This window comes from Chinchilla lanigera, unplaced genomic scaffold (genome assembly GCF_000276665.1).
Source record: "Chinchilla lanigera isolate Chin_1 unplaced genomic scaffold, ChiLan1.0 scaffold00077, whole genome shotgun sequence".
In the NCBI taxonomy this organism is placed as follows: Eukaryota; Metazoa; Chordata; class Mammalia; order Rodentia; family Chinchillidae; genus Chinchilla; species Chinchilla lanigera.
Window position 1 is genome coordinate 10,588,234 of NW_004955478.1, and position 6,267 is coordinate 10,594,500.

The following is a 6,267-nucleotide window of genomic DNA, read 5'->3' on the forward strand; positions in this document are numbered from 1 at the left end:
AGGCGCGCGCAGGCACGCCGGGCTCGCGGGCACTCGGAGGACCCGGCCGCCCCGGGCAGGGGAGCGAGGCTGAGCAGTGGGCTGCTGGCGGGGCGGGAGACCGAGCGGGGCTCGAGGCGAGAAGGGGGAGCGGAGGAGATTAGCCCTCCTCAGAAACTCCATCCCCCTGAGGTGACTCACCGTCGCCCGCGTCTCCTGCGCTTACCTGGGCGCCCCCCTGTGCCCCTGGAGTCCGCTCAGCCCTCCGCGCAGCGGCGAACTCGGGGTGCTGGGTGCGCGTCCCTGGAGACGGGCCCCGGGGGTCTCCGCGCGCCCTCGGAGGGCGGGGTGCGGCGCTGCCGCCGGCGGGAGCCCCCGGGGTCCGCCTGCTCGGTCCCGGGCGAGGGCTGGGGCAGGGTCCTCGGGAGCTCGTTTCTGGTGTTTTCTAAACGAAGGGTCTTGTGAAAAAGAGCGAGGAGTTCAGAGGGCTTGCAGGGTTAACCCCTGTCAGCTGTCGAGCCGTAGGAATGGCTTTAGTTTGGAGCGGGGGTGAACGTGAGCTGTCGCGTCGTGTTTTATAAATGACAGTCGCTTCGAATGCAGCGGCATGTGTAGTTTCAGGGTTTTAAATTTTACTTCCTCCTTTACCGTCTAGGATCGCGGTATGGGATGGGTTTGCTGAGGAGAGGGCTGGTTCCGTGTTTTATTGCAGCATGTACTGAGCTGAAAGCTCTGAGGCATGGACTCTTCCGAGAGATTATTACACCGGTCGTGAACCTGAGGACATTCACTGCGTCACTAGGGGTGAAGGATATGCTTGACTGATGCATTTTATCAGAATATTTGAATAAGTTTGCATAAACTTATGCATATATGTAAATACCCTGTTTAAAGGGAATTGTGGGTCAGGAGATTCTAGTGTCAGAAAAGACCTTGAGGGTCATCTAGTTGGGCCTCTTTCTCTTTTCCCCATCCCCACCCTCACTTATACTTTGGATTCTGTTTTTTGCTTCCTCAGGAATCCCTTTCCTCAACAGTCGTTTGCTTCTTCATGTGCTCAGGCTTCTCCTACCTTAAAACAAATCCTTCCTCGACCCCTACATCTGTCACCTTTTCTCTTCTCACCAGAACATCTGACAGAATTTTCTATTTTTATTGTTTCACATTTGTTTACCACCTACTTGTTCCGCAGCCCACTGCAATCTGATTTCTGGCTCTGTCATCCCACTGTCATCCCTCAACTTAATTTATATTTTTTAATCCTTGTCCTTGACGTCTTAGCAGCATTTGACACTGTTGACCATCTCGCCTTAATGGGAGAGGCTTCTCATGATGCTCTGCTCCTATTTTGACTCCTACTTCTCTTTTGCAGACTCACCCTGCTCTATGTTATTCAGTGCTGCTATTCTTCAAAAGTCCTCTTCTCACATCCTACTTTTTCCTCAGGCAATCCCTTCTAAAATAACTACACCTATCTATATGCCAGTGGTTGTCAAAATTGTATTCCCAGGACAGACCTATCCTTTAAGTTCCAATATCAGACCGCCTACCTATTTAAAAACCAAGGCTACTCAATTCAGCTTATTCAAATCTGAACCCATGATCTTAGCTCACCTAACTGGTACTTCTCTTGTTTCCAATTTCACTGAATAAAACTACTATCCATCCAATCATATAAGCTGGAAACTTGGGTGGGGAGAAGGAGGGTAGGTCACCTTTTACCACGTCCTCAAATCCCCCACCCTCCTGCCCCAGTAAAATTCATTGCTGAATTCTGTCTGCTGGCCTCCCACATACCAAAACGGGTATTTAATTAAGGTTAAAAAAGAATCAGACTTGGGAACATTGTTGCTTTAAATCATACCCAGATGACCAAAGTCACACACTAGACAGGTCACTTGTTTTGTGTCATTTTAGTCTGCTAAAATATCTCTAGCCCTTTCTACCTCTTCATTTCCACCGTTTTCCTAAACTACTATCTATTGTGGTCTGGACCACTGCAGAAAGCTCCCAAGTAGTTTCCTTTTGACATTCTGGCCCATTTCCAATCCGTTCTCCACGTTGATTGTTCCTTCCCATGCCCATTGCTACTTAAACCCCTCCTCAGTAACACCCCATTATTTTTGGGAGAAGATCAAATGCTTAACAAGGCTTTCAAGGCTATTTGTGGTTTTGCCCTTTGCATCTCTCTGCTCATTCTCTTACTATCTGTGCTCAGCTTACATAAGCCTTTCATTTCTCTGAACCTACTACAATAATTTCTTTACCACAAGGTCTTTGCATGTGCTTTCTTCATCCTTTGTATGTTCTGTCCCCAACCATTTACCTTGTACCAGGATCACTCAGACACTCAAGGGAAACCTATTCTGACCTCACATTGTAAGCCAGGATACTTTGGTATATACATGCTTGAAATCTTAGAGATTTATCTTTTTCATTTAAAATGTACTTGTATTATTTGCCTTGGCCAGTAGACTTAACTTTCCATAAAAGCAGAGACCATGTTGATTATCAACACATTATTATCATCTGTGTTTTGCATACCACCTGGACCTAGGCACTCAATACATGATTTTAGTTTTGTTTGAGGTTTTGTTTGTTTGTTTGTTTGAGAGAGGGTCTCAGTATGTAGTTCAGGCTGGCCTTGAACGCCTGGTGATCCTCCTTCCTCAGCCACTTATGTGCAGGGATTACAGGTGTGCACCACCATGCCTGGCTGTTTTGTGTTTGAGAAGGGGTTCAGACTATTCTACCACTTTGACCTCCTATATAGGTGGGACTACTGGTGCATGCCGCTATGCCTGACTGCTCAGTATATTTTGTTGAAAATGAATTTAATCTGTATGTGAATACTTGGGTAATAGAAGTGTTGTATTGTATTTACTAGTCAGCTTTCCATCACACTAACAAAATACTTGAGCTAATTAACTTATAAGGATTAAAGATTTGAGTTCACAGTGTTTGAAGTTCCGATCCATAGTTGATTAGCCACATTGTTCTGTGCCCATGATGAGGCAACACATCATGGCAGGAGTGTGGGGCAGGGAAAAATTGCTCAGTGCACCAGCCAGGGAGCAAAGAGAGAGGGGAAGAGACCGGGGTCCCACAGTTCCCCTTTGAGGGCACAGCCCCGTCACCTAAGGCCCTCTCACAAGGACTTACCTCCTAATGGGCCACAGTAGTTTCCAGTAGGGCTGCGAGAGGTACCAAGCCTTAGCACATGGACCTTTGAGGGACATTCCACATCCAACCTATTGGAAGCAGACATCACCCTAAAGCTAGCCCATTTTATTGTCATTTGGTGCTGTTAGAAAAGTCTTTCTGCTGTTTAAAGCTGTATAGGACTAAACAGAATTCCTTTCCCACATGTTTGCTTCTCAGTTATTTGAAGACAGGTTATATATCACTTCAGATTTTCCAGCTTGCAAGTTAAACATCTCCAATTTCTTGGAGATCTTCTATGTGAAACCCTTAGCATTTAGGTGATTTTTCCCCTGGAAATGCTCTGTTCTGTCAGCCTTTCTTGTAAGATGTACCCAGAATGGAATATAATCATCAGATGAACTATTGTTGTCTTGAGCTAGACACTACCATTATTAAAACGGCTTTTTTTTTTCTGCAGTAAATCACACTCCTGGCTCATATTGGTCTTGCAGATAAACCTCTTATGTTCTTTTAAGATGCTTCTTTCTAGGCACTCCGCAGTTGTTTTATTGAACCTAAATGTATGGCCTAGTCTTGGTTACTTTTCTCTCATTGCTGAGACAAAATACCTGACAACTAAAATTAAGGAAGAAAAGGTTTATTTAGCTCACGGTTGGTGGAGGTTTCAGTCTGTTCTCAGCTGGCTCCAGGGCAGATTGGCACATGGCAGAGGGGCAACAGTTCCTGGCTGTGGAAGACAGCAAAAGCAGCACGAGCAAAAGGGGAGGAGTAGCAAGCAAGCCTCTTTCCCTCCCTTACATTGTGTGCAAGCTACCCGCCCCACTGTGGGTTTAGCACTCACACCCATAATCCCAGCATTGGATCATGGATCAATCAAAAACTCTAAAAGCCCATCCCATGACTGTGTGAGGCTTTGGGGGGACATCTAGACACAAACCATAACAGGCCTACACTTTACAATTTTTTTTTTTAAGGTCAGGGCATGCCTGCTGCGTGGTGAAGGTCTTTTTAATTCTTTAATGTTGAGCTCTATCTTCCAGTTTTGTTTCATCTGTAGGTTCAGTAGGGCTCATTTCTATGCCTACATTCAAGTCACTGATAAAGGGTAGAATAAGAGAGAGTCAGAAATAGTCTTTGAACATGCTTTTCTTTAGACAGATACCCATGAGTACCCTTAGAGAACCATTGTTTAACTATAAATGTTTGCTATTTAATCACGATAAATGTTTTACTCAGAGAAAGAGGCTGTGTAAGTTAGCAAGTTCATGCAGTTAACAGGATGCAGGATCAAGATTTGAATTCAGGTCAGTTTGACACTATTATCTAGTTCACCAAGTTGTAAGGTTATAATAAAAACTAGATATACCTTACCTAGAACTTCTTGTATATTAATGCCAAAGTTTAATTTTCAGAAATTATGTTCTACCATTTGGAGAATCTGAACAACTTTGACCTGTCACTGACTGTCTGTTCTTCTGTGAATCTTAACTTTTCGTAACTACTTGATATTTAGCAAGTAGAGTTTACCATGCTGTAATACTCTTTAAAGTGGGTTCTGTATTTCTTTTTTGTGGGAGGAAAAATTACTTTGAATTATTACTACTTTTGTTATTTTAATGTTGGTATTCTGACATCAGCTTGTGAATGGCATTTGTAGTCTGTATATAATGGAAGATTTTTTGTTGTTACATCACTGATCATTGCCATTGGTAGCATCAGAAACCTGTATATCTTGTCCTTGGCTTTTTCTGGCTAGTATGCTATATTCAGTTAATTGGGAAACTGCTGAAGAATAAATGTATGATGTTATTCAGCATCTTAGCATGTAGGTCATCAGAATTTGTTCTTTCTTTTTTTTTTTTCCGGTATTGGGAATCGAACTCACAATGATGTTGCACTTACCAGGCAGACGCTGTGCCGCTGAGCTAAGTCCCCAGCCCCCTTTTTTTTTTTTTCCCCGGTATCGGGAATTGAACTCACAACCTTGCGCTTGCCAGGCAGGCGCTGTGCTACTGAGCTAAATCCCCAGCCCCCGCCCATTTTTTGTCTTTTTGAGACAGGGTCTCGCTATGCAGTTCAGGCTGGCGTTGAGCTCACTTTGTGTCCCAGGCTGGTCTCAATCTCACAAGGATCCTCTTGCCTTGGCCTCTTCAGTGCTGGGATTACAGGCATGCACCATTATGCCCAGCAAGATTTTTTTTTTTTTGGTACCAGGAATCGAACTCATGACCTTGTGCTTGTCAGGCAGGCACTGTGCCGCTGAGCTGTATCCCCAACCCCAGAATTTGATTAATTCCTAAAATACATGTATATCTAGTTTTTATTATAATCTTACAACTTGATGAACTAAGTAATAGTGTCAAATTGACCTGAATTCAAATCTTGATCCTGCATGCTATTGGTTGCATGAACTTGCTTACTTACAGAACTCCATAATCTAGGGCTGGGGATATAGCTCAGTGGCATAAGCACCTGCCTGGCAAGCACAAGGTTGTGAGTTCGATCCACAGTACCACAAAAAAAAACTCCCTAATCTGAAATATAAAGAACTTTAGGAAGAGTTTTGTTATTATTATTTTAGTATATTTATTATGTGACAAAAATATGGAATGATAAATTGAACACATTTTATAATAAAAATTTAAACTTATCTGATTTCCTTTAGCCTTTTAGAAAGATTCAGTTAGGTAATAAGTTTTCTTACATGTTTAAATTTTTAAAAATTTTGCTAGTAATAAAGCAGATTCTAAAGTTATATTTTTTACTGTTTATATTGAAATACTGATTCTTTTTTAATAAGTGAGCACCACATACAGATGGCTACTACTTTCTCAGGCTTCTACACACATACACTTTCAAAAGCCTCATTCTTTTTCAGCTACCCCTGAATTGCAGAGTCAATAGTAATGACAGAAATCTAAAACACAGTCATAGCTTAGAACTGATGCTGGGTAGGGAGAGGTTCCCTAGTACAGCTAGGAATGTTGATGATGTTTGCTAGCCCCTTATGCTACCACCACCTTCCTACTACTGCAAAAAAAAAAGGAAAAGAAGGGTATACTGCCTGAAATTTTTTGTACTCTTAACTTTTTAACTACCAGAAATCAGGGTTAAGTGTGGTGG